Raw genomic sequence first — 26206 nt, 5'->3', positions numbered from 1 at the left:
CTAGCCGGACCTTTCAAGGTTGTAGGAAAGGCTCTGCACATAATTTCATCCGAAACAGCTTGAAGATGCATAGTTGTCTTGAACGTGGCAATGAGATCACAAGGGTCACATGTCCTGTCATACGAATCCAGGGCAGGCATTTTGAACTTGGAAGGCAATGGATGACTGGTGATGGACGCAACAAAGGGGGAATCTGTCCTATGGATAAGATCATCCACATGGTTCACTCTTCTCATGGAATCCTTTATTTCTTCCATAGCTCTCTTCATCTCGTCCATTTCTCTCTCCAAATGTGGTACCCTTCGAGTGACAGTGCCCCTAGACTGGTCCCCTTCAGCATTGTTCTTAACACCATCACATCCTGAGTTTTGGTCTCGTTCTCCACCATGTTGCTGACGTTGCATGTTAACTTCTCTAGTTAACTCTTGGTTTTGTTGTGTCAGTTCTGCCATCGCTGCAACCATAGACTGTAACTGTTGCTAAACAATCATGAGGGGTGGTGGTGCATGATTTGGGTGAGTGGAGGCGCTTCCACTCTTTTGGTGTCCTGGACTAGTAGCCATTGACCTAGTCCAAACCATGCAGCCTTTTTGTCTTGGAAAATAGAAAAGTTGATAGAAACTCTCTTTTTCCCACAGACGGCCCAACTGATGAAGCATGAAAATCAGTAGGCTGAAATACTTCGAACTACGGTAATGGCTATGAATCCAGAAAAAGAAAAAAAGAACTGTCAAAGGTAACCGATGTGACCCAGCCAAGGACCCTCCGATGGTTAAGTCAGTTTTCTCTCTAGGACACAAGGAAAGAAAATGGTGAATGGTCTGAGCTTACCTTGGGTGAATAGGATTTACTCCTTTTATAGAGAGTTAGACGTTGGTCTACTTGTTTGGATCCATTACCATCGTGGGTAATGTTGGCAGTTGATAAAGAAAATGGGTTATATGGAGCATTATGTGAGGAATTCCTTCCACGTATCGAGCAACATGTCGTATTCTCTATTATGTGAACATAATGGAGACTCATCCACAAAACTCACCAAGTATAATTTGGTCGTCCATGTACTAGTCATCCGTAGATTACCTCATCTATAGAAGACTACGTTATATAATCTAGTAATTAATGGACAAGTACCATCTGATGAGTTGATGTAATTTTGTCTGTGCTTTGGACGACGACAAAAGAACGAGTAACACTAAGTGTTGATCCCCATCAGAACTAATTTAATAAATAGTAATATATATATATATATATATATATATCATTATCATAATCATATTTTCATAAATGTGATATATAATTTATGTCATACCAAAATTAAAACAATTCAATTTTTCTCAAGAATTCAAAAGGTTGAAAAAAATATTAATTTTTTAATAAAAATTATTTATAACATTTTGTGTATCATTAAAAAGTAACTAAAATTTGGAAATTATTTTTTAGTTTAAAAAAAAAAAAATCAAACCCAATTTTTTCTACCATACAATCAAAAAAACCAAGAAATGTATAAAAAAATTATAATATTCAACAAAACTACAATTCAAATAAAAAAGAAAGGGAAAAATAAAACTCACATCCAAGTCAAACACATTCTCCTGAATATGTAAAACATTTGAAATGTGATATGATCAAGCCAAATATTCAATGCATAATCAAATTCATAAATTTTAACCTATGATACATAATGATTGTAATCAAGGCAAATATTGTGTTTATACTATCATAATCTAATCTAACATCTAATCCAACACGGCAAAAAATAAATAGATAAATAAATCATTTTAAACTCGAAATTGAATTTGTTTTCTTAAAAATCTCAAAAAGTACACTAATGAGATAAGGAAGATGAGCTATACAAAATATTTGTAAATGCTTAAAAACAATTACTCAGGCATCTAAAAACATCATATAATAAAAATATAACAATTTGGTGCAAATTTGTTAAACAATATATTTACAAATAGTGAAAGGAAGTTGCACAAAAACCATCTTCTTCAAATGCACTAATTGTTATTCATCACATTGTCCAAACTATTTTGTTGTTTTCCAAATAAATTAAAACCTGACAATAACACAAAATATGAACATATTATAATATAATTTTTCCCCAAATCTGGTCAACAACATTAAAAGTATTTAGTGTTGCAAATAAAATGATAAAAAAAAAATACTTGCATCAAGGAACACATATGAGTTATTCAATAATAAGACAATGGGTGTACAAATTAACTTCATAAAAAATCCAACAAAAAAATGAAAAAAAAAATGAATGAGAGAGAGAGGACCTTTTTGTGTGGGAAAATAAAATATGCATAAAATGGGAGAGAGTGACAAATTTATAGTAAGAGGATGAGAATAAGAATAGACAAAATAAAGGAAGATAAATGGGCAAAATTATATATAAAGTTAAAACTATCTAAAATGAATATGTATAAACAATAATTAGTTATAACATTAAAATTAAAGTAGATAAATATGTAAAGTTAAAACTGCCTAAGATGAATTTGTAAAAAGCCAATGTATTTATATATTTAATAATATCAAAAAAATTAAAAACTAAAAATAAAAATGAAAAAAATAATAATGTGGCAATGACGTAGAAGATGAGGTGGCTTAACAGGAGCGTAGCAAAAATAAATACTACGTTTCAGCTTTTAGATATATATATATATATAGATTAATCTAGGTCTGATTTTTGCCTACAATCAAACTAAGCAAAATTTCATGGTTCTAAATATAATATAAAAATAATCTAATCACATGGTTAGATTTTAATCAAATTTAGTCAACTACATAAAAATCATTAAAAATTAATAATAATAAAAATGAGGTTTGACCATTAAAACTATGAGATCCTTTAATTGAGGACTCAAACTTCTGTTAAAATTTAGAGCCTGACAAAATATGGTATCAACATGGCATGGAGCATGTCCTTGATGCTTTCTGACTCTATGGGCATGTATGATAAACGGCTTTGGCAAACTCCTAGAGCATCCTCATCAATATGTACAAAGTTGTGCAAAATGAAAAAAGTAACTAATTTTACACATTTTGAACAAAAAAATACCCACATCAGTGGGTATAAAATTGTACATAAATGCACAATTGCTACAGTAACCATGCATATATGCACGGTTACGGTAGACGGTAGCATGTGCATTTAATATTTTAATAATTTTCCAATTTGGCTCCTTTTTTTCTCTCTCTTCTTCCTATGAAACGAACTCTAAAACGACCAACACCGATCAAGAAAGTATCACCCAAATACAAACACAGCACCACCTAACTATCACCAATCTACCACCACAACCCATTTCAACATTTGATAATCCAAACACAAGGTCAACAAAATCAAACCAAAAATAAATTAATTAACTAAAAAAAACGTAAAATCAACTCTAACCCCATTGGAAAACCCATCCCAAACCCAACTCAAAATCAACCCAAAACAAAATCAACTAAAAATCAAACCCAAAATTCACAGAAAATCAACTCAAAATTAAACCATTAACTGAAAACCCATAACCCAAACCAAAATTCAAAATTAAATACAAACCCAATGGTGGCAGAAACTTAAGGGATCTAAGACTTAAGGAAAGAGATGAGGGATTTCCTTATGTTTCAATCATCTTCATCTTCTTCATCATCTTCTTCTCTCTTCCTTGTAGCTTTCGAACTGTCAAAAAAAAAAATGCAAAGACTTTGAGGGATAAGAGAGAGGCAGAGAGTTTGTGGGTTAGGAGAGAGTGAGAGGCGGAGAGTTTGAGAGGTGAGAGGCAGAGACTTTGTGGGTTAGGTGGGGATACGTGGGAAATAATAGAAAAGTGAGGAAAAAAAATATTATTTTTATAAAAAAAGTATGTATAATATATAAACTGATATAGGTGTTTTGTAAACATGATAGTGTAAAATAGAAAAAGTTTTTTGTATAAAATAAATGAAATCTTTTAAACATACTGATACAGTTGCTCTAATATATGAATGCATCCTTTTTTAACTAACCAAAAACTAAAATCTAATAGTGATTCACTCAAAACCAGTTTCAAAATAAAATAAAATAAATAATAGAAGGCAAGCGTTGAAAGTCAAACTAATGTGAGGTATACCATGCACCCAATGCACACTATATTTTCTCCTAATGTTGATTTACCTTGTAGATATTTTCAACACCTGGTATTAAGTTTAAAGTTCAAGGTTCTCTGTTCAGGAGCTAAGACTTTAAGTTGTTTCTCTCTGGATTTTGTTGGAGCTATGGAATAGGAAATAACGATCCTAGGGGACTCTATCCCAGTTCCTTGTGTTCAAGAGAAATAATTGGGGTTAAAGGGTGAGAGAGAGAGAGAGAGGATTTGGTGAAGAAACATGACAGAGTTTCCTTCAATCAAATTGAATCAATCCAATTGTGAATTCAATTCAACGGTGGAGCCACTAGGAGCACCAGCATCAAGAATGCAAAAATACAAAAATAAAAAAAAAAAATCTATTTTGCATTTTATGTATTTTATTAACTCATTTCACAATTTCCCTTATATTCTTATTTTAGTTGTAATTCAATAAAATAATATAAATTACTTAAATAAATAATATATTAAAAAAATACTCATTTTTCGCTCTTCTCCCATCTTTCTCTTTCCTCTCTTCCTCTGTCTCTATCTCTCCAGCAATCACCACGCGAGCTCAGCCAGACAGCCATCCGTCACCCCACCACCACACACACCCCAGCAACCACCAAAAACAAAAATTAAAAAAAATTAAAAACAAAAAAAACAAAACAAAACCCAGCAACCCCACTGACCCACCCCCACTACCCCATTCAGCCTCCCACCACCACCTCCAACACACAAAAATCCACAAATTCACCACCACTAAACCCATAAACCACCACCAACAACAACCAAAACAACCCCAAAACCCATTAAACCCTTTTTCAAAAAAAATCACCACTAAACCCATAAACCACCACCAACAACAACCAAAACAACCCCAAAACCCATTAAACCCTTTTTCAAAAAAAAAAAAAAAAACCCCACCGATGAGCAAACTCATCACCACCACCGATCCACACGGACCCAAACCTTCCACCTAACCACGAACCCAAACCACAGCACCGCCAATCTAGATGGACCCAAACTTCGCCACCTCCGCGGACCCAAACCATGCTCAGCACCGCCAATCTACATCTGTTTGAGTGAGTGAGCAAGGTTTGAGAAAGAGAGCAAGGTTTGAGAGAGGGAGATAGAGAGAGCAAGGCCTGGTCTGAGAGAGGGAGAAAGTGAGAGAACGGTGGCCTTTTTCTTTTTCTTTTAGAACGGTGGCTTTTTTTTTTTTGTTTGTTTTTTTTTTTTTTTTGAGAAACAGAACGGTGGCTTTTGATCAAAGATAAGTAAAAATTGTAATATTTTTCTAAACGTTGACACATATCTATTGACACTTTTGGTTGTATGTCTATTTGTTTATAAAATACTTCATTTGCATGCTGGAAATGTTTATAATTTTTTTACATTAGCATTTTTATATTATTTTTTTCCTAACATGGGTGTACAAAGATATTTGAGAATGTGTAGTCCTTTCCACACACATCACGAAATTACATAAGAATCCTTTGAACCTCAACATGTGCTTAGGAGTTTTAAACTTATCGTCTATTTGGCATTTGTTATTTTTGTACTGTAAATAAAAATAAAAGTTTTCTGAAATAGTATAGTGAAACTCATGAATAATATTAAAAAGTACAATGGGACTCATGAATAATAGCAAAAATAAGCTAAATAGTAAAATAAGTTAGCAAAAATTATTTTGCCAAACACACACTTAGAATGTTGTGAATCTAAGCAGGTCTTAAAAACCACTAGGGGTTTATTTGGATACAACTTATATTTGCTAAAACTGAAAACACTGTAGCAAAATAATTTTTAAATGTGTGAATAGTGCTGTAGGACCTATGAACAGTGCATAAATAGTGCACTTTGTCTCTGTACAATGAATCCATGTGCATGAATAGTGCGGTTACTGTTCATAAACGCTGAAAAAAAAAACAAAAAAAAAAAACAAAACAAAAACAAAAACAAAAACATGAGAGAAAACGTGAATCCAAACACTCACTAGATGTGATCTTTTACACTACTCAATAACATTTGGTTCCCTCAAAGATATATTTTTGACTTTGTCATTAAATCCATTACACAATTTATAAGACCGCACACATATATAATCATATGATTAAATCATCTCAACAAGTCACATGAGTATATAAGTAGATCATGTAACTAAAAACACACTATTTTTCAAGTTGCCAGCTAATAAATTGGAGGAACTTTTCTCAAAGCCAATTTGTATGAAAATTCTGCCAGACAAAAGAGTGGACTATATTCGGTTAAGATTAAAAAATAATTTTCTTATAAAGATAAGTTGGCATTCTATAATTTTTTTTTTTCATATAGAAAACTATTTGAAATATACATTATGTTTTTTAGGTTTAAAAGAAATGGAAATATGTTGTGTAGTTAATAAATCATGGGGTGAGCACTTCATTGATAGAGAAGGTGAAAGTAGGCATGCAAGAATTCTTTAATCTGCCGAGGGAAGAGAAGAAGAAGTTATGGAAACTACCAGGAAGTATTGAGGGGTTTGGGCAAGCCTTTGTCGTGTCCGATGAGCAGAAACTTGATTGGGGAGACATGTTCTTCACAAACACGCTTCCAATCCCTTTGAGGAACTTTTTCCTCAAGATCCCTCTCCCATTCAGGTCTCATCTCATCTCTCTCTCTCTCTCTCTCCAATTAAGAAATTAAATTGGTATTTCCTTTATTTTTTTACTAATATTTGTTCGGCTAAAGCGGATACACAATATAATGAAATGAAAAGATCACAGCGAAACATAGGACAATGATGAAAAAAAATTAGGAAATGTATGGTGAATCTTTTTTTCTTTTAGGTAACACTAACTCCTTTTCTAGATTTGCTTACTCAAAGCTGATTCCTGTTCTAGTGATTAAACTATCTTCCATCACATGCATGTGGAGATAACTTAGATGCTTCCTCAATAGAGGTTAGAGACATTGCCAAGAAGATACTTGAACTGATGGCAAAAGCTCTAAGAATGGAACATAATGACATGAGAAACCTGTTCGAAGAAGGATCTCAGGGACTGAGGATGAAATACTATCCTCCATGCCCTCAACCAGAGCTAGTGATGGGCCTCAATGCTCACTCAGATTCTATGGCCTTAACAATCCTCCTCCAAATTAATGAAATGGAAGGTCTCCAGATAAGGAAAAATGGAAGGTGGATTCCAGTAAAGCCTCTTCCTAATGCTTTTATTATCGACGTTGGTGACATTTTGGAGGTAAATTCCAAATTTTCGAGTAATTAGTCAATACTCCTAGAATAATGCTTTTCTCCTCTCACATAATAATAAATCCAACTAATTACATATATGGTGGTACCATTTATGTAAGTCTCACATAATATATATATTGTTTATTTTACCCTTAAATATTTTTGCATACCCTGATAACATATCAATCCAACCCAAAACAACACAATAATTAGGTACTTAATGTATTATTTATATTAGTAATTCAAAAAAAAAAAAATTAGTAAAGTTAGTAATGGTTTGAACATAGGATTGGTTAAGTAGACACTTAGTGTAATATTTTTGTATGGTATGAATGAACGTATGTCAATAAATAATATAGTATTAGTGGGTTACATTTTGATCTTTTAATTTAGTTTAATATATTTTTATAAAAATAAAGTCAACTGCATAAAACTAAAAAATGTTATAAAAACTTAATAAAATAAAATGGTCACACCTAGTGACTTTGACAATAGATAATAACAACTGATAATAAATTATCATGTAACAATTTTAAAATATTAAAATTCATAAAAGAAAATTGTAAAATTTCATGTACTTGAGTTTTTCCTCTTGTATTGATAACTTAATATATTCAAGTTAACTTTTTATTACATTTTGTTTAATTTAAGTTTTTTAATCAGTAATGACATCTAAAAAAATTTCTGGAGCCACCACTAGGTGGGACCTATATTTCATGTGAGAGTAGCATTGATTTCTACTACTAAATGATTTTTATAAATTTTTCATCTTTCAACCGGATAAAGTTTAGCTACAAAATTAGTTATAATTTTACTTAATAAAACAAACATTACTACATATTTTGAAAATTTAATCATTGAATTACATATTCTTTACTCTCTTAATACACATGTCAAATTTTGTGTCAATTAAATATTATTATTTACTATATGATCTATAATCTTATATTTTATACATAATTTTAAATTACAAAAACTTGAAATTTAATCAATTTATTGATGACATAATTATTGATCTTTAATTTTCTGAAAATTTTGCATGCATGGAGGATATAAGAAGAAGATGTAATCCAATATAGTGAATTTATCAAAATTCACCTCAAATAAAAAGATATTGAGTAAGGATTAGGCTATGACCAATTTTGTAACTAAACTCTATCCTTTTCAATCCATTAAGCTAAAGAACTGAGGTCCTAATACTAATAATTAGCTCTAAAACATAATCAAAAACCAAATCACAGATTTCGACTCACCAAAATGCTCAATCTTTTAGGAGCTCAAAAGTCAAAGCAAGCTAGAAAGAACAGAAATGCAAAAAAATAAAAATAAAAAAATAGTTCTTTCTTTTCGCTTGGATACACTTATATATAGAAGCAAACATAAGCATGATCTATCAAAGTCCAAACACTACCATAATTGGTTTTCCATGCGTGTTTTCCAGATTGTGACGAATGGAATTTACGTAGCATCGAGCATAGGGCAACTGTTAACTCAGCAAAGGAGAGGCTCTCCATGGCCACATTTTACAGCCCAAGACCAGAAGCAGATATTGGTCCAGCACCAAGCCTTATCACTCCAGAATCACCGGCCAGCATTGTTCAAGACAATTAGTGTGATAGATTTTTTCAGGGGATGTCTCCTACATAAACTCGATGGGAAGGCATACATTGATGGCATGAGGATCCAGAAAGAGGAACAAAAAGGCACTTGAGAGTTCAGACGTACCTTTGAGTTTAAGGAAATAAATGGCATAAAACCTGTATATTATATATGTGTGCTAGTGGCTTGTCTACTAAGTCTGGTTTAATTAAATGCAAGACAGATTCAAATAATTGCAATATTCATTCTAAAATCGTTTGTTTTGCCAAAGCAAGACCAAGAGAACTTATAATTCCACAGTAGTAAATAATAGACCACTAGATTTACAGCATGCAGATAGCATAGCACATGCAATTGATTGACCTGCTAACTCTTGGGAATAATTAACTTGCAGAAATTGAAGGAAATCATTCTGCAATCTGAGAATTGGATATTAGGAAAGCATAAAAAGTTTGAAACTAATATGTAATGTAAATATACCTATATATCAATAATGCTTCACAAAAATTGTGTGCAAACATTTGAAAACCAATAAAGTTAGTGCCAAACTCAATTAGCCAGCACCTCCTAGTGTTTCTGCCAAAAACATCCCAACTTCAAATTCAACCAAAAAAAAAAAAAAAAAAAAACCCCTACTGTGTTAGTTCATATTCTCTAGTCTCTACAATGATTCATTAGTATAGGCAATTAATTTTTAGACAGCAATCTTGAAGGAACCAATATACATTCGATTAAATATAAAGAGCAAGCCACGCTATATGGCAGAATAAGCATTGCAACCACTAAGAATCTCATTGCCAAGATTCTTAGTCCAGATCAATCTCAGCTAATGATATCTCAGGTCTACAAAATGAAGAGGCTATAACTGTATTAAATAAAGCTTTCTCTATTAAGCATAGATTCTTAGGAGAATGACAACTTTTAAGATATTCCTCTGCCAGGAGAATGGTTCAAATGGTCTACCCAGCAACAAAAACTAAACTCGTAGAAACTGAAGAAAAAAAAAAACCAGAACTTATTATAAAGCTTAGAAGAAAATAATCTTAGCCATTAAATTATTGTACATTGAATATTATTTATGTCCTTTGTCAGAGAAAACGCCGCAAGCTTAGCTAGACTGCCCGAGCTTAGCATTTCTCCACAAATCAACTCAACTGATTTTAAAACAAAATTTTTGCATATTCTGCCATAGCAACCCCTGTATCAAATATGTCAACTGAAAATTTTCACCTACTCAAGCATAATATAAATCACAAACCAAGAGAGAGAGATCAACAAATTACTAGGAAACATACTAAAAAACAAAGAGAATACGCTATTTTCAAAAAAACAAAATTTAATTACAAAATTGGTTATAGTTTAAAATTACAACTTTATTTAATATCTTTTTATTAGAGGTGAATTTTGACAAATCTACTATTATATTACATTTTCTTCTTATATCCACTATGTTTATAAAATTTCTAGAAAATTAAAAATTTATAACTATGTCATCAATAAATTATTTAAATAGCAGGTTTTTGTAGTTTAAAATTATACATAAAATATAATCTTATAAATTATATAGCAAATAATATTTGATTGGTACAAAATTTGATACGTGTATTAAGAGCATAAAAAACATGCAATTCAACAAATAGATTTTTGAAATATGTTGTAATGTTAATGATATTGAATAAGGTTGTAGCTTTAGAGTACAACTAATTTTGTAACTAAATTTTGTCCTTTTCAAAATAGAAAATAATGTACAGAAAGTGTTAATATGTTACATATATCGCTATGCTATGAGGACCAATGGCTTCATTCCTTATTCATGACCTGAAGTATATTAATCCCTAAATTTCAAGTTTTCAACAGTACCTTTACATGATAAATTTGTCATGTGTTATGATGGAACAGAGCAAAACCCTTATAGCAAGCATCAGTGTAATCTTTGAACCTAACATATTGACAAAGCAAAAAGAAATATAAGGAAAAGCCTTAAAATAAGCGGCATATTAAGATTTATAGTAAGAAAGAAAGAGAATGACAAAAGAAGGGATGAACCTCTACACTATTTACACCACCAAAAAAATAAAATTAGTTACTGTCAAATGCTATTCTACGAGGTTGAAGCCGCAAATTTTTTTTCTGCAGTGGTCATAAATGGAACAAGTCTCATTTGATGACATGCAAATGAAAGTATGTATGCAAGTTGCCATGTCACATCCTATTTATCAGAGGAAAAGTAAAACATGGTGTTCAATGGATTGTGATCCTTTGTAACACAACGCTTTTCAGTGCATGCACCTTAAAAACACACTGAAGCATCTCAAAAAAGTGGGTTGACCAAACAAAATGGCCCTTCATAGTTTAACATCACTCATCCCTCAATCTAACAACAGGTTATAACTTAGACTACAAGTATTAATAAGAATCAAGAGTTGGTGAAACTTGAAAATATCAAGTGCAAGAGTTCCTATTCTTCAACACTTCAAGACTCAAGAGTGATTATTTATTCTTTTCACAGTATATATTTTTTTAAAAAAAATTAACGTCTTCTTCCCTTTTTAATACAGTGATTCTGGCCGTTTGGATTAATTTTCAGTTGATTCTGGCCGTTTGGGTTTGTTTGTGTGTGGGTGTGTTTGTGTGTGGGTTTGTTTGGGTTCATTTTCAGTTGATTCTGGTGCGCTGGATGTTGGGGAAGAGAGGTAAGAAATGAGAGTCAGTTAGAGATGAGGGAGAAAAAATTATTAAAAAATTAAATACATGAGCTACAATGCTTGTGTAAATTTACACGGGTACTGTAGCTCGTTGATAAATTTCCACAAGTTTACATGATTTTAAAAGGACTAATGTGGAGTGTTTTTTGGTTCGAAATGTGTAAAACTGATCAAAATGTATATTTTACACATTTATACAAGAGCTGATGCAAATGCTCTAATACATTTGTTTTGTTCACACCTTTATCAACCATTACGCATGCAAAACAACTAACAAGACTCGAGTGAGATAGTATCATGTCTGGTAGGGAACCATTTTTACACATTTTTTCACAAGTTTTTTACTTCGTCCATCAGTAGGTTGTACAAACACTGCACGCTAATCAATTAATTTCTAGTATCTTTGTTTCAAAATTAAAAAGCAAGAACCACAACTGTAAAAAGTTTTAGAACCCTCTCTCTAAATAGAATGTCTGATCTTTATTGATTGAAGAAGAGTGAATACAATGAATGAATCTGTACACCATTGCTATCTATATATACAATCTGAGTAGCAAAGAAAAATAACTAACTCCGTGAAGGAGGGAAAATTAGCTACAAACAATCCTAATCATCAAGCCACGTGTACAAGCTATAAGTGCTGCTTATGTCATGCTCCTATCCAAGTGGCAGAGCTCCTTCATACGTGTGAATGAAGTGTTCATGATAGAGAGGAGAGAGAGGCACCGAGCTCTCTACTGAGAGAGAGAAATTGGGTAAAATCTCTTGCTGTCTTGTGATTTGTTTTTGCTAGGATTTGTATCTATTCAGTCTATGGTAGTAAAAGGTAAATGTATGACTATTATTCAATTTGGAAGAAGGCCGAGAGTTGAAATCTAAGATGCTAAAGAAACAGCAATTGAGTTATTGTAAACTTTGAGGAGAAATTTACCATTTTTAAGCCTAGACATAATTCTGAATTGCCAAGACTGTGTAGCCAGACCAGCCAGCAAAATCTCCGAGACAAAGAGCTAAAGTGCTTCAGGGGGAAGCTAAGAGGCCAAAACAGGATGCTGATTAATCAAAACAACTAGCTAGAAAGGTAGGAGCAAGTAATAGACGCTAAAGTCAAGAGTCAAAACAATATGCAAAAAATTCCAAACCATAGACTAAACAAGTAAACAACTAGTCCAAACGACTAGACGGCCTGAAGATGAGTCGAAACAGAAACCTGAAAGGTTTATGGACAAAACTTTGGATAAAAAGAAAAGTCTTGAAGCATGATTTAGAGAATTTCGAGCAAGAATATATAGGAGAGCCAAGAAGGTATTGAAACTGCTATTGTAGAAATAGAAATAGAAAAATTAGCTACTATTAGGCCTATTTCTATGCCAATTACAACTTAGTTAGCTACACATATTATGCTACAACACGCGGAAATCAAAACAAAAGAAGATAGTATCATGAGAGTAGAGATCACAGAGCAGGAGGGTAGGATTGTCATCCATGTCGTCCAAATGGAACTTGGAAATTGGAATGTGAAACAAAAATAGATTGGCATGAATGGGAACTCATGACATTCAATTTCTAACCTTTTTATTTATTTATTTTTTTGCTTGAGTTATACATAATTACACAAGGAACAATACCAAATCTGAATTTTCATTCTTGATAAATTTGACGCCATGGTTGAAAACAGAAAAGGAACTTCCAATCTTATCATTGCTACCTCCAACAAAGAAGGTGTAGTATCAAATTCATTCTTGTAATGTCACTCTAAGGATGCTGTTTAACAAACTGAGGACATTAGTACTTCAACATTTCAAAACTCAAGCTCGAGTTTGCACCAACTAAGGGAGATTGATGCAACCATCATAGTTCTAGGAAAAACAAAATTAAATACCTTGAAATTCAAGAATTGTGATCTAGTTTCAATGTGGGGTCATCTAGGCACCTTTAATAGACTACGTTCTAGTTTCTTTGTGATGTTTGTAGTTCAAATCACACCTCCTTCTCTCCTACTATCTACTTATCAAAAAAAAAAAGTACTAAGTTTGTTTAAGATAGAAAGTTACTAGTACAATTTTAATTAAGTTTTACTATAATAAAGGTATTCCTGTAATTTCTAGATTTTATGGAGCGGAGCGTATCAAATGTCTATGATTCTTTTTTTATATTTACTTTGAGACATTTTTCTGTTTGGTAAGTGCTTAATTTTCTTTGTTATCAAAAGTCCTAGTTGGTGTGAGCACCAAAATTTCTTGTTGATCTGATTGATCATACTCAACACCGATTGATGTTAATGGATGTTGATACTTTTTAGAATTAATATTTTATGAGCTCTAATTTTTGTATTTAATGTAATTGGTTGTGAATTATTTCCATTGCTTACTTGGGTATAAAGTTATTTCCTTTCCTTCTAATATCTAATTGGGAACCCTATTTAAAGCTTCCATAATTCACTATTATAGGCAGCTGATCATGGATTAATGAAATCTGGTTTGAAATTTTTTTTTCCAAGCTTGGCTAACTCAAAGAAACTTAAGTGGTTCTAAGACTACAAACTATTTTACAACTGTTTTGTCATAACTTCAATATGACAAACCATAAATGATTATCTATCATTTACACATGAACCCACTGTTTCTTTTCGACCAGTCACATTCTGTTACATCATAGTTGTGGAAAAGAAGTTATGAAATAAATTATGGCAGTAGATTTTTTTTCCCCAATCCTTCTTTCTTTGCTTGGTGTTAATTTCTAGATTTTGACATTTTGTCCTTCTTTCTACTACTGCGTGATAATTTCAAACAACCATACCTTTAATCACTTTATTTTATCCCTCTTTCCATTATTTGATATTTAATAAGCCTAGATGTTGATTAATAAGTTTGTCTTCTTCTTCTTTTTTTTCTTTTTTTTTTTTCTTTTTTTACCTACACATGTTCCCCTTGAGAACGCGTTTGTAATCTTTCTAGGAAAAGGTTTTCTGTGAGCCCCAATACTGTTTCTAGGAAAAGGATTGGCAATAGTCTATAAAGCTTCCTCATGGTCAATCAATATAGAGATTAAATTTTATAAAATTCCAAAACCAGATTTTAAGCTCTAAGGGTGTGATTGCTTAGGAAAGTGGGAGTAGCTGGGATTTATCTTTCTTTATTTCACGTTCAAATAATTCAATGTTACAACACCAAAAAGCCATCTACTCCCTCAATATCTATATTCAAAATCCAATATTTTCATTTCCTATATCCTAAAATATCAAACGAAACTAATGACATGGTCAAAATTCCTGATTTAAGCTTATTTCAACTGGTTTCAAACAAAAATTAGATTTAGGGTGTTGAAATTTTTTATTTAGGGGTAAAAAAAAAAATATATATATATATATAGTGTTTTTTTTTTTGGGCCAGGTCAGGGATTCAATGAACCCCTTGGCTGGCTGTAGCGCCGCCCATGTGGTAGACCTTTTCTACTCTTGGTATAAATTTAAAGTTCATGGTTCTCTGTTCAGGAGCTAAGACTTTAATATCTTTCTCATTGGGTTTTCTTGGAGCTATGGAACCAGAAATAACGACGCTAGGGAGCTCTATCCCAGTTCCTTGTGTTCATATCTGACACCACTTCTTTATCCCAAGTCCCAGTCATCGACATGCAAAGATTATTTTCTGCAGAGTTTATGGACACAGAGTTGGAGAAGTTACACTATGCAAGCAAGGAATGGGGTTTCTTCCTGGTTATCCTCTCTCTCTCTCTCTCTCTGTGAAAAGAATGTTTAGGAGTGGAAAAACTGTACCTGTCTTACTGAATCGGAACAAACATGATCAAAATAATCGGTGGTTAAGTGGTCAAAAAAAGAATTAGAGAAAGAGACAAGATATGATTTAATGTAAAACATGACTAAGTGAGAAGAAAACTCTTCCTAACAAAAAAGAGTTGACTTAACTCTGTTTATGATTTCCTATTTTATATCTTATAGTACGAGACTGTACGACTGTACAAGGATAGTAGATTATACAACTTTAAAGTTACAAACTTGGTCAGGCCACAAAGAAGAGTTGGCACTCTATATTGTTCGGAAACTTCTGAGTTTATAATTATCTTCTTTTTTTTTTCTTTAATATAAAAAACTAGTTTAAATATATTTTAGTTTGAATGGAGTTTATTCCTCTTGCGCAGTTAATTAATCATGGGGTGAGCATTTCATTGGTGGAAAAGGTGAAAGTAGGCATTCAAAAACTCTTTAATCTGCCAATGGAAGAGAAGAAGAAGATATGGCAATTACCAGGAGATATTGAGGGGTTTGGACAGGCCTTTGTTGTATCTGAGGAACAAAAGCTTGATTGGGGAGACATGTTCTACATGGTCACGCGTCCAATCAATTTGAGAAAGCCTCACTTGTTCCCCAAGATCCCACTACCATTCAAGTATCTCTCTCTCTCTCTCTCTCTCTCTCTCTCTTCAGAATAATGGGTACTTCTTTTTTTTCTTTTTTTTCCTTGACTCATTAATTTGTACTTTGTTTTATTAATTATTTTCAAAAACTTATTTTTAAAAACAAAACAATTTATATCTCTCTCACAATAATGGGTACTTCTTTTATTTTTCTTGATTTAATAATTTGTACATTTTTTTATTAATTGTTTTCAAAAACTTATTTTTTAAAAGAAAACAATTTATATGGTATTTTCTGGTAAACCAAAATAGCCTCCACAATAGGTGGTGGGTTACAAAAAACAGAAAACTATACAAGGACTGCGCTCCTAGTTTAGCCAATGCATCAGCATACTGGTTGGCTTCACAATAAGCATGGATCACGTGCTTGTTTGGGAATTCCTTCAATAGGTTCCTGCAATCAATTAAGAGTGGTTCCATCAATAAATTTCCAACTCTGCCTTTGTGGATGATGGGGAATACTAGATATCTACCAAGATTATTGGTTGCAAGGATCCCCAGTCTCCTACACATAGTCGTTTTCCTCCTTGTAGTGACATTAGGAGAGAAGAAGACTCTAGACTTACCATAATTAACCTTTTTCCCAGCCAAGTTACAAAAATTGTTGAGAACTTCCATAATGGCATTGCAATTCTTGGTATTAGCTTTGGCAAAAAGCATAATGTCATCTGCAAAGAAAACATGGGAAAAGCTAGGACCTCTTCTAGAAGCTCTGACCATATCCCACTTATTTTCTTCACACATTTTGGTAATTTAAGCCCCAAGAAATTCCATGCATAAATGGAACAGATAGGGTGAAATGAGATCATCTTGTCTAATTCCCCTTGAGGGACAAAAGGGTTGAAGTTTGCTTCCATTGAAGAGTAGAGAGGTTGATGTTGTTGACACACAGCTTAGGATTAGCTTAATAATGTTCTCAGGGAACCCAAAGTGAATAAGCACCATCCTAATGAAACTCCACTCCAAACGATCATAGGCTTTCTCCAAGTCTGTCTTCACCACCATATAACCATCTTTACCTCTCCTTTTCCTAAGAGAGTAAATAAGTTCTTGGGCAATGATTACATTATCTGCTCCTCTTCTCCCTTCAAGGAATGCAGCTTGCATTAGAGATATGAGTCTAGGTAGTAGGGGTCTAATTCTCTGAACTAGGATTTTAGAGATAATTTTATAAACAGTATTGCATAAGCTTATAGGTCTATATTGGCTAACTGTCTCAGGTACCAATTGTTTAGGGATCAAAGCAATAAGAGTTTGGTTAAGGTAGTCAGGAATTTTCCGATTAGCAAAAATTTTCTTCACTTCACTTCTCACTGATTTCCCAACCACAAGCCAAAACCTCTGATAGAAACCAGCATGCATCCCATCACTTCCCAGGGCTTTGTATGGCTTCATGGATCTAAGGGCATCCCATATCTCTTTATCAGAAGTCATCAGACTCACAGAGTTGGCTTCATTCTCATCTAGCCTCATCCACCACTCAAAATCCCAGCTCTGAACCAAAGGGCAAGCAGTTTGGTCAGTCTGGAATAGCTTTACAAAACTATTGGTAAAAACCTCTTGGACTTTGTTCCACATTATGAATCCAAACTCCCTCATCATTCAAAATGCTGGTAATTCTATTCTTACTCGTTCTAGCCAGAGTAGTTAAATGAAAATAGGAAGTGTTTCTCTCCCCAAAAATGGTCTAATTGACCCTAGATTTCATTGCCCACAGTTCTTCTTCAAGCTATAAAATCTCATTGTATTCTCCAGATAGCTACTCTTGGAGATTGATTATAAAGCTATTTGGATTATTGGCAAGAGCTCTCTACGCTCCCAAAAATCTTGCCATTATCTGTCTCTTCCTCACAAATATATTTTCAAAGACTTTTTATTCCAAATTTGGGTTTTGTGAGTGAATCTAGTGACAACTCCAGCTAGATCATCTTCCATGCTAGCCCAAGATTCCCTAACAATGGTTGGAAAGTCACTGTGGCTCAGCCACATAGGTTGGAATCTAAAAGGACGATTGGAGGTATTAGTCAGATTAAGGCATAGATTAAGCAAGAGAAGGCAATGATCGTAGTTAACTCTAGCCAAATGAGTTACATTAGCTTTAGGAAAAGAAGATTTCCAATCAGGGTTAGCCCAAACTCTATCAAGTCTACATTGGATGAGACACCCCAACTCTCTCTTGTTAGTCCAAGTAAATTTAGGCCCTAAGAACCCCAAAGCCATCATTTGACAATCATTCATACAATCTAGAATAGCCTTCACTCTTCTTAGACAGATAGGATTACCCCCAGCCTTTTCCCCCTTAGTAATAACCTCATTAAAGTCCCCCATAAAAGCCCAACGAAGATCATGCAAAATGGCTATCAATTTAAGGTTTTCCCATAACATGCATCTTTCTACAAACCTAGGACTAGCATAAATGGCACTGATAATCCAACTAAGGGATTAAGACCATACCTAGATAATGGAATGGATCTCTTATTCAATTGAAGCCAGGACTTCCACTTGCACCAAATCAGTCCTCCAGAGCAGCCAAATGCCCCCAGCAAAGCCAATAGTATTTGCTACCACTGACCCATCAAAAGCAGGGATTCAATCACCACTCATTCTAGTTTCTGTAATCACCATTAGAATTGGAGCTTACCATTCCACCAAGTCCATCACTATCTTTCTGAATTGGGGTTTAATAGCACCCCTACAATTCCAAATCAGAATATTCATTATCTTGAATGGGGTTTTTGCATAATCAAAATGCACCAAGGAAGAAGAATCCTCAGTGTCTCTCAATCTCCATGCTCCCATCACCTCTGCCTTTCTCACCAAACTCTCTCAGAATAGAGTGATCGAGTGGTGCACTATTCCCATCTCACCAATTGTTGCCTTGGTGACAATGGTGCCTTTGATCTCAGCTCCTGCAAATTGGATCATCTTCACCCTGTGTAAATTCCCCTTCAAAAAGCATTCCACAGGCTTGTCTTGAAAGATCTTTCTCACTGTAATCACAGGTTCCATACAATCCTTTTCTACCTTGGTCAGAGATTTTTCTGAGATTAGCACACTTGAACTTGTCACTGACGAGCTTGAGCTAGTTGATGGAGGGGCTTGAACCGCTGGTCTGTCTATGACAAACCTCCACCACGGATTTGGGGTCAACACCCATGCCTTGTTCATCAAAGGAAGGTACCCCAACTCTCTACTCTCCTTCGTCAAAGGAAACATATTTTTCCATGCCAGCATCAGCTCCAAGTCAAACCACCCCCAAATTTCCATTAAGTCCTGCCTTATCCAATTGATTGTCTCGTCTCCGATTGGTACTATTTTGCCCCTGTAGAAGAACGCCCACCTCTCTGCTCTCTCTATGGTTGCTGAAGCTCAGGGTGTTAGACTCCCCTTCTTTACCTATTTTTTCTGGTCTTGCTTCAGACCTAGCTGCATTTGAAAAAGAAAAAGGGCTTTGGCTCAGCCCAGTATCCTTTGACGGGCTTGTACTAGCCCTAAACACAAACGTGCCCTCTTCCATACCCAAGCCCATTACGCTCTCTTGATTTCCAATGTAACTTTGGCCTTTTGTCTGGGGTTGGAATGAGATCCATTCCTATTTGAACCTTTTCCATCAACTGTCTTATTGTGATAAGACAAGGTGTTCTTAGACTCTTCCCTAGGTGACCTGGCAGCCCGGATTTGTGGCGCCTTTCTTTTCCCCTCTGCCCTGTCTACTTTCCCTGCTCTAGGCAAGGTCTTATCATAAGGTGTTTGGGAAGACTCATCAATTTGGCTCACAAATGAGCCAGTTAGCTTGTCTTGGGCCATATTCATCAACTTACGCCGGGTCACTATCATCCAATCCCCATATTCATCCTGTTGGTTGGCAGGAGCTTTCTCCACCTCTTGTGGTGTTGCTACACCTCCCTGCTCCTCCTAGCCTCCACCACTCTACTCCTCCTAAGCACCTTTACTATTCCCACGAACTAAGAATGGACGCACTTCCCTATTATGCCCAATTCTTCCATACATGAAGCAAAAAGTACCAATACCTTCATACTGAATGTTCTGTTTGAGCCTCCCCAGGTAGATGGTTTGAATAAATGGCTTGTCAAGGTTGACCTGTACACACAAACGAGCAAAACGCCCTCTAGGCCCTTTGGTAGTGTGACCATCAATACGTAGAACAGGACCAATAGCTCTACCAATCTTTAACAGAGCATTGTGTTCATAGAACTCAATAGGTAGTTCTAGCATTATAATCCACATTGCAACTAATGAAAGAGTTGCCAAAGAAGCTTGAAATTCAAGCTCCTATTGCCTAATGGCTAGGAAGTGCTACCCTATGAACCAAGGGCCTCCCTTTAGAATGTTATCAACACCCTCACTAAGTTCAAATTTGATTAGAAAAAAGATCAAATCCCAAATCAATGCAATCCATACCTCCCCTTGGATTCCACATACTTTGAAGCTTAGAGATGAGAAAAGAGTAACCCACCTTCCTCCCAAAAGGCTTAATGATGAGGGCTTGATACCAAGGTGCTCTCATACAGGTTTTATCATCCCTGGAGAAGCACACTCTGATACTGCCATCCTGTGCATGTTCTTCCTCATTGTCAGATTCAATATCTTCTTGCATGGCACTAGCAAAGCCAAAGGCTTTCTCAAATGGCCCAGGAATTGATCCCACCAACTTATTTTTGTAACTTCCTACCTTAGCATGTATATTATCTTCCTTGTCCTCTGCTACTTGATGACTATCCTTGAATTTCTTGGTACTGTGGGCCAGCATATCCGCTTCCTCATCAGAGCATTTCAAGTTTTCTCTCTCCATAATGTTAGGCTAGAATATCTAATTTATATGGTATTTAAGATAGCAATCTTAGTTCTTTTCAAGCAAAGTTATGTGCTAGTTTAAATTATGTATATCGAGAAATGCTACTAGTGAGCAATAAAGAGAAGACAAAATAATTAAGATAGATGGTGGTGGAATATGTCAAGTCTTTCAACTAAAAAATGAACTTTCACTTGTCACATTCATGACAAATAGGCACGCATGATGCAGCATTGTCCACTCATAAAAATGCTATATCAACTTCTATGATCCAATTAAAGAGTCTCGCAGATCAGCTCAATTTGCACTTTATGATATTTCCAATAGAGATGTTCAAGATTTAAATCCCCTCTCCTCCCTCTCAAAAAAATAAATAAATAAATCTATGTCCCATATACCAATTCCAAACAACTTATTAGCTAGCTCTTGACAATAATAATAAACAATTAAGAACACTATCTTATATATATATATATATATAGAGAGAGAGAGAGAGAGAGAGAGAGAGAGAGAGGCAACATTAACTTTTTTTTCTAGTTGGGTTTACTCAAAGTCTAATTACTATTCTGGTGATTAACCATCTTCCTTTACATGTAGAGATAACTTAGACGCTTACTCAGCAGAGCTTCAAGACCTTGCCATAAAAATACTTGAACTGATGGCAAAAGCTCTAAGAATGGAACATAATGACATGAGGAGCCTGTTTTAAGAAGGGTATCAGGGAATGAGAATGAACTACTATCCTCCATGCCCACAACCTGAGCTTGTGATTGGCCTTAATGCTCACTCAGATGCTGTGGGCTTAACAATCCTCCTCCAAGTCAATGAAATGGAAGGTCTCCAGATAAGGAAAGATGGGAGGTGGATTTCTGTCAAACCTCTCCCTAATGCCTTTATTGTCAACATTGGTGACATTTTAGAGGTAAATACCAATTTTTTTAGTAATTATTCAATACTCCCTAAATAATATGTTTTCTCCTCTCACATAATTACAAGTATCACTAATTAATCTATATCTATATATTACTAAAAGCTGAAGCGTAGCATTTAATGTTGCTATGCTCACGTTGAGCCACGTCAGCAGTCATGTCATTTCCACCATATTTTTTGTAATTGTTCAACAATTTAAAATTAGTTTTTTCCAATTTTAAAATACTAACAAATATAAAATAAATCTCATCCTTATCTCCACCATAAAGCCCACTTCTTATTAATTTAATTCTCACCACTATCTCCACCATAAACCCCACTTCTTATTAATTTAATTCCACCATCTATATATATATATATAAGCTGAAGCAATCACATGTTATATATTTTCCTCTCTTTCTTTTCTTTATATTTTCTCTCTTTTTCAAAATCTATATCTATTCTATATATTCTATATATATCTTAAAGATGAAGCATAACATTTACTGTTACTATGCTCCAGTTGAACCACATTAGCGTCCACGTCAATATCCTATTTCTCTCTAATTTTCTATAATTTTTTTAAACATTTACTCTTTTTTTTTCTTTAATATTTAGACTTTGTCCAACATTTGTTACTCTTTTACCTTTTCATCTCCCCACTATCCCCTACTTTAATACCACTCTTCATCTTTCTCTTCATCTTCCCTTATTTTGTCTATTCTTATTCACACCATTTTACTATAAATTTATCATTCTCTCTTCCATTCTTTGCATAGTTTTTCCTCACAAACAGAAGGTTATTTCTCTCTCTCTCTCTCTCTCTCTCTCTCTCTCTCTCTCTCTCTTAATTTTTGGTTGATTTTTTTTCTTGCATCTCTACTTTAGGTTGATAAATTTTTGTATTCTTTAGAACTTTACTTATGGTTGATGTGGTGCAATTTTGTATTTTAAGTTGTTTTGTTTTCCTCTTCGATTTTTGATTTAATCTAATCAATTATTTTTTTTAAATAATCCTAATAAATTAATTTAGTACAATAACAAATTTGAAAACAACCTATGAATCAGAAAAGTATTAGAAGATTAATTGTAATTGTGTTGTTGTTCCTGGGTTGCATTTTTTTAAGTGGGTTAATTTTAATGGGCAATGTAACGGCGAGTGTGGGAGTGAATTCGTTGTCAATATTATGAGGTTTGCTATTTTTGGTTTTTGCATATTGTTTTCTTGATCATAGGATTAATGGGTGTCTCTGGTTTCGCCTTTTAGGTTCTTCTATGTTATTGTTATTGTTATTGTTATTGCCGCTGTTGCCACTGTTTTTTCCATTATTTTTAATTAATTTGGTTGGCTGATTGGAATAAGTTTTGGGAGTACTGGTTGAAAACTTTGTAAATTGTTGTATCTCTGATTTTTTTTCCCTCCCAAATTTGGTGGACTTTGCATATATGGAAACTAATTATTTATGCGTGAGTTTTACATATGGAAAGGGGTTTATTGAAGAAGAACATCCAAGACTAACTTCTCTAAGTCCATTGAAAAAAATCAAAGCAAACACTAAACTCTGATCCTCTACTCTACCCAAAATAAAAAAAAATAAAAAAATAAAAGCAAACACTAAAAAGAAAAAAGTGAGCACATTATAGAGTTGGGAATTTTATTTGATACATGTAGAGAACTTTAAATTCTATTATTTTGCAAACTAGCTGGCTCTTCTCATGGATTTATGCCATTTGAGACTTTAGGAAAAAAGTGACAAGAGGAATTATTTAGAACCTTAAAATAAATGAAGGGTTGAGGAAGTGGCAAAAATGGAAGGATAGTAGATTTGTACGTTTGAGTTGCTGAGAAAAGGGGATGGAAAGAGACTATGAGAAATTGAGAGGGGCGTTTATTGAAGTTAATGGGAAATATGAGATAAAACATTAATTTTAGAAAATTGATGATGTGACCTGTAATGTATTTTTAGACTTTGATCTATTTTGAATTAATGGTATAAAAATGATGTAACTTGAACTCATCTCATTTATATATAAATATATAATTCATTTACTCTTTCTTGCAATTTTACTTTAGGTTGATGAATCATTGTATTTTTTTTTTTTTATAATTTTATTTTGGGCTAATACAATTTGGTAGTGTGTGTTTTTTTTTTTTTTTTCATCACAAGTCTTCTCTCTCCCTCTTATAGCTTTTGTTTGATTTTTTTTTTTTTTTTTTTTTGACATAAACTTAGTTATTTTGAAAGTGAGATTTTGAATTTATATCAAAATACAATATTGGCTATGGATTTGAATGTGATTATCAACTATTAAAACAACCCAAGATGAATATGTATAGACAATATATTTGCTTTAATTTTTCATTGATTTATTATTTAGTTATAACATCAAAATTCAAGTAAATGAATATTTAAAGTTAAAACTGCCTAAGATGAATTTGTAAAATCAATATATTTTTATATTTAATATTGTTAAAAAAAGAAAAGCAAAAAATAAATAATAAAGAGAATAGTGACGTGGAAGATGATAAAGCTCAATACGAAAGTCCAGTTAAAGGCAAATAATCTTAATAATTGAAAGTGCATGTAGTCAATTTTATTTGTTTGATCATGTTCTCTTTATATTGTTATACAAATTATTTTCTTTCATTTCGATAAATGAAATGCTCATTTTTTTTTTTTTGGGAGAAACTAAAGTGTTCAATTTAAGATATAAAGTCTACTTTTTTTTTCTACATATTATTTTAAATATTTTTAGAAATGTCTAAGAAATATGCAGTTCTAATCTAATGTATCTATATTAGCAGACAAAACCCAATTAATAGTTCGAAACTACTCCTAGGATAAGAAAAATTATAAATAATAATAATCTCTTTTAAGAAAAGGAGAAATTTGAATAATATATTTGAAACTTAAATAGTTTAATTGTACTAAAAAAAATTAGAAAAACATAATGTACAATGACATAATTTAAAAAAATATGGTCTGCCTAAAAAATGAATAATATCAAGTAAAAGGTCCAAATAATAAAATGATGATATATTTTTTGAGATAGATAAATGAAATATAATTTCAGAGATTGTTTTATTTTTGGGGAGAAAAAATTATTTTCCACAAAATTTAGAGAGAAAAAATTATATATTATACCATAACTATGAAATAATTTCTAACCCACGCACTACGTGGGTCTGCGACTAGTATATAGATAATTCCTATATGCATGCTAGCAAAATTGCTTCCAAACTATTGAGTGATTTTCAAAGTTTCCATCTTCCTATCCATTTAGCTAAAGAACTAAGGTTCAAGCCTTCAAATCTATATATTACTAAAAGCTGAAACGTAGCGTTTAATACTGCTGCTCTCACGTTGCGCCACATCAGCTGCCACGTCATTCTTTTTTTTCTTTTCTTTTTTAAAATATAATTTTCCTATAATTTTAAAATGGTTTTTACATTTTCAGCCCTATAAATGCAGCCCACTACTTATTTATTTACTTCCACTATCACCCTATAATAAATCTAGCCCACTACTTATTTATTTACTCCCACTATCACCCTAATAATATCTGTATAATTAATTCAACCCACTTCTTATTTATTTAGTTCTACTATCACCCTATAATAAATCTGTAATTAATTCAGCCCACTTCTTATTTATTTAGTTCTACTATCAAGCCCAACCCAAAACCTTTTCAGTTCAACTTTTAGGTTTTTTTTTTTTTTTTTTTTGTGTGAGCCTTTTTTTTTCCTATAATTGTTTTTAACGTTTATTTTTTTAATATTTACACTTCTCCAACCTTTCTCTCTCCCTTACCATTTCATCTCCCCACTACTTCTTCAATCTTTCTCCCTCCTTTACCTTTTCATCTCCCCACTACCCTCTACATTAATATCATTCTTCCTCTTTCCCTTCATCTTCCTTTATTTTTGTCTTTTCTCTATTCACACTCTCTTACTATAAATTTGTACTATCTCTTCTATTTTATGCATAGTTTTTCCTCACAAAAAAAAGGTTCCCTCTCTCTCCCTCTCTCTAAATTTTTTGGTGGATTTTTTTATTTTTCTTGCATCTCTACTTTAGGTTGATAATTTTTTATATTCTTTAAAACTCTATTTTTGGTTAATGCGATTTAGTTTTGTTTTTAAAGTTGTGATTTAGTTTTGTTTTTTAAATTGTTGTTGTTGTTGTTTATTTATTTTTTATTCTCTTTGAATGTTAAATGTTATCCTATTGCGTTCTAAAGAATTAAATATAGCATATAAAAATATAATATTATTCTATTACATAGCATGATTTGGATAATTTGGTATTTGTTCTATTACATAGCATGATTTTTTATAGTGCTCAATTTAGATGTTAAATTATGAGACTTTACTAATTTTTTGTTATTTTCTAATCCTTTGGGTGGGCCG

The 26206-nt window shown here is 33.1% G+C and overlaps 2 pseudogenes; both read left to right on the top strand.

The window, feature by feature from the left end:
• Positions 1-5116: 5116 nt before the first annotated feature.
• Positions 5117-9046, top strand: LOC112039398 (oxoglutarate-dependent flavonoid 7-O-demethylase 1-like; annotated as a pseudogene).
• A 6082-nt stretch (positions 9047-15128) lies between these two features.
• On the top strand, positions 15129-21853 carry LOC112039397 (protein SRG1-like; annotated as a pseudogene).
• The last annotated feature ends 4353 nt before the right edge of the window (positions 21854-26206 follow it).

Source organism: Quercus suber, unplaced genomic scaffold (assembly GCF_002906115.3).
Source record: "Quercus suber isolate HL8 unplaced genomic scaffold, Cork oak 2.0 scaffold_318, whole genome shotgun sequence".
In the NCBI taxonomy this organism is placed as follows: domain Eukaryota; kingdom Viridiplantae; phylum Streptophyta; class Magnoliopsida; order Fagales; family Fagaceae; genus Quercus; species Quercus suber.
This window is presented reverse-complemented; position numbering and strand designations above follow the sequence as displayed.